Consider the following 3,401-nt stretch of genomic DNA (forward strand, 5'->3'; position numbering starts at 1 on the left):
CTTTGTACTCAGATGAGAACATTGGAGGGCCAGAGAGATAGCTTCAGTGGGCTAGAAAGGTGCTTAAGCAGGAGGCCTTGGCTCAAATTTTGGCACTACAGATGTCCCCAAATACTACCAAGGATGATGTCTGAGCTCTAAGACAGGCATAGCCCCTGTCTGAGCACCGCCGGATCTGGCCATAAAACCAAATGAACAGCAACAACAAAACCCCATTTCTTGCACAAGACTAATCTTATTGCTGCTACATATCAGAGTTTTCCAAACAGTGTTCATCCCCAGCGCCAGCTGTGCTTGAAAACAGCATCTCTAAAACACTTCACATGTGTACAAACGAGGCCGAGGACAAAAACCATCCCAGCCTCAGTGAAGCTTTAAGAGGGAAAGAATGCATGAAGTCGGAGACAGCCCGTGAAATCTGAACTTAGTTGTGGCATAATTATTTAACAGACTGGGTCATTATGAAAAGAACCATTTCTCCGCCTTTCAAGTATTTTGAGTCCTGTTGAGTGCCCAGTGGTTGGGTGCTAAGGCCCCAGAAATGAATAAAGAAAATGCTTCCGTGCAGAGGGCACCTCCTTCACTCCTCTCTTCTCTGTTCACTGTGCTCTGGAGTTCTGCGGAATTGTCTGGCCACACTGGGACGTGGCTGAATGCTTGCATATAAGCAGTCCACCCCCACGCCAGAGTGTTTTCAGCTGAAATCCATGGAAATGTAAACCTTGCTCTTTAGCTCTTCCTGATTTAAAAAAAAAATAGCATAATAACTAGTTGCTGGGTTACTACAGAAAACACCGGCCCCTAACTGTAGCTGGGAAGAGCAGTTAACAATTAAGGGGAGGAAATGACTAGCGGCTTTGAAACCAGCACACTGCCCTTAGACTTCTTAGCCAAGGAGGCATCTGGGTCACTTAAGCAACTTTTATCTCTAAGGAAGTCTTTCGGGTGACTCATGAATGACTTATTTCAAAATCTGTGTATTCGGTAACTTTTTTTCTTTCTCTCTCTTTTTTTTTTTTTACCGCCATGCTTCTGTTTTCCTTTCTCCTTGCACAGAGACTAAGAAACCGTTCTGGGGCATCCTATGTTTCTTAGTGGCACAGATTTACTGGCTTCATTTTCACAGTGTGAGATGTATTGGACTCCTGGTCACCAAAGAAAAAGGCCGCTACGTCCAGTTATGGATTGACATAGAGGTAGAATGGTTATTTTCTAAACAAAATTACTATAATCGAGGTGTTTTTTTTTTCTTTCTCGCTTTTTTGGTTCACACCTGGCAATGCACAGGGGTTACTCCTGGGCTCACACACTCAGGATTTACTCCTGGCGGTGCTCGGGGGGACCATATGGGATGCTGGGAATCAAACCCGGGTTCGCCGTGTGCAAGACAGACACCCTACATGCTGTGCTATTGCTCCAGCCCCAACATTTCTTATAGTAGCTTTTTTGTTTTGTTTTGTTTGGGGTCACACCCAGCAGTGCTCAGGCCTTACTCCTGGCTCTGCATTCAGGGATCACTCCTGGCGGTGCTCTGGGGACCATATGAGATGCCAGGGATCAAACCCAGGTTGGCTGTATGCAAGGCAAGCACACTATACCCTATAGTATTGCTTTGCCCCTTTAGTAGCTTTTCTTATAGTACCATTTAGTAGCTTGATGATATTTATTATATTTACATTGAATTAATAATGGACAAGTGTTATTGAGAGAACCTATAATGTGGCCAGAGTGATAGTACAGCAGGTAGGGCATTTCCCTTGCATGCGGATGACCCAGGTTTGATCTCCAGCATCCCATATAGTCCCCCAAACACCCCAAGGACCCCCAGGAGGAATTCTGAGCTCAGAACCAGGAGTAATTCCTGAGCATCGCTGGTTGTGACCCAAAAAAGCAAAAAAGGAAAAAAAAAAAAAGAGGGGAGGGGAGGGGAGGGGAGGGGAGGGGAGGGGAGGGGAGGGGAGAGGAGAGGAGAGAGAACCTATAACATTTTGGATAAGCCAGAGCACTGAAGTACTTAAAATGCCTCCATTTCCCCAAAGAGATGACAATGGAACAAACATCTAAACTTGGGTATTGGCAAGAGATGAGCCTCGCAAAAATAAGGGCTTCCGGAGGAAATGCCTTTCTGGAAGTCCTGGCCAGGAAAATGTCTTCATATTTTCCATCTACCTGCTTGACACTCCAGGAACATTTAGGAGAGAAAAAGAAATTTTGTTTGTGCCTTCAGAGGTAATAGAGAAGTTGAGGGAGAGTCAGGTTGCTGAGGCAGAGGTGGCGTCGGGGGCGCAGTCGGGGACAGATGCAGATGCTGGAACAGTGCGTCTGAACTGGCTCTTGGGTCTCCCCGGAAACGCCCCGTCCGGGCCTCTCTTCTCGCTGGCCTCCTCGGAGCTGCCCTCTTTGTGGTCAGCCTACCCGATTCCCGACGGTCTCTTTCTTGCTGACTCTGGAAACTGCGCCATACATCTCAAAATTCCGACCCTGTTACTTGAGCCGTATTCATGCAGCTTGAGGCCTTTTCTGGTTTTAATATCGTGGCTGGAAATGCTTGAAAAGAATAATGACTCATGACAAAGATTTTGTGGGGCCCGAGGCACTGCGTGAGTCGTGAAACTTTGCAGCTCTTGAGGCCCCTCTCGGGGACCATGTGGCGGATGATCTGTCTGACAGGCCACAGCCTGGTACCCAGGCCAGACCAGCAGCGTTGCCTGGAAATGCCAGCTCTCAGGTCCCTCGCCCCAGTGGACTCAATCAGAAACTAGGGGTGGCGCCCAGTGCTTTCAGACCACTTCATGAGGCTCTGAGGAAGCGCAACCAACTGTGGGAGGGGCCCACTGGTATTTCTGACCCGTGAGTATGAAGAATACAGCGCTGGAGAGTGGGCATGTTTATGAGATTTGGCTGATGAATTCAAGACCGTTACATAGAAAACTCTCCTTTCACTTTTGGGATTCAAAAATGAAAACGGTAAAAACCTGAAATCTCATAAGCAGGACCAATTGCTGGCGGGCACCCTGGCTTGCTCAGAGCGGGTAATCAGAGGATGAAGTTTCTGTGAAATACATTGGCATGGTTTTGAAATTCTAGAATAATCTCTTTGAGTGAGTCAAAGCATGCCTTTCCATATTAGGACATATGTTCAACTCAGCTTTATGAAATCTTCTAAGATTCTCATGTTCCATTAACTCAGATAATGACGGGTCTCTGGAGACCCTGTTCCTCCATCTGAAAGCCAGATGCACGGTTGCCGGCCCTGAATGATCTCACCAGAATAACTCAGGACGTGAGGGACTGACGCGCATGGAAGCGGCTTTGTGTGAAGGTCTGGTTAGTGAGAAATTTGAAGCATAAGGATATGTGTCAGCCACATGCATGTGGATAATGAAGAGGGGTTTCAGAGC

The sequence above is a fragment of the Sorex araneus genome, chromosome 9 (genome assembly GCF_027595985.1).
Source record: "Sorex araneus isolate mSorAra2 chromosome 9, mSorAra2.pri, whole genome shotgun sequence".
NCBI classification, from domain to species: domain Eukaryota; kingdom Metazoa; phylum Chordata; class Mammalia; order Eulipotyphla; family Soricidae; genus Sorex; species Sorex araneus.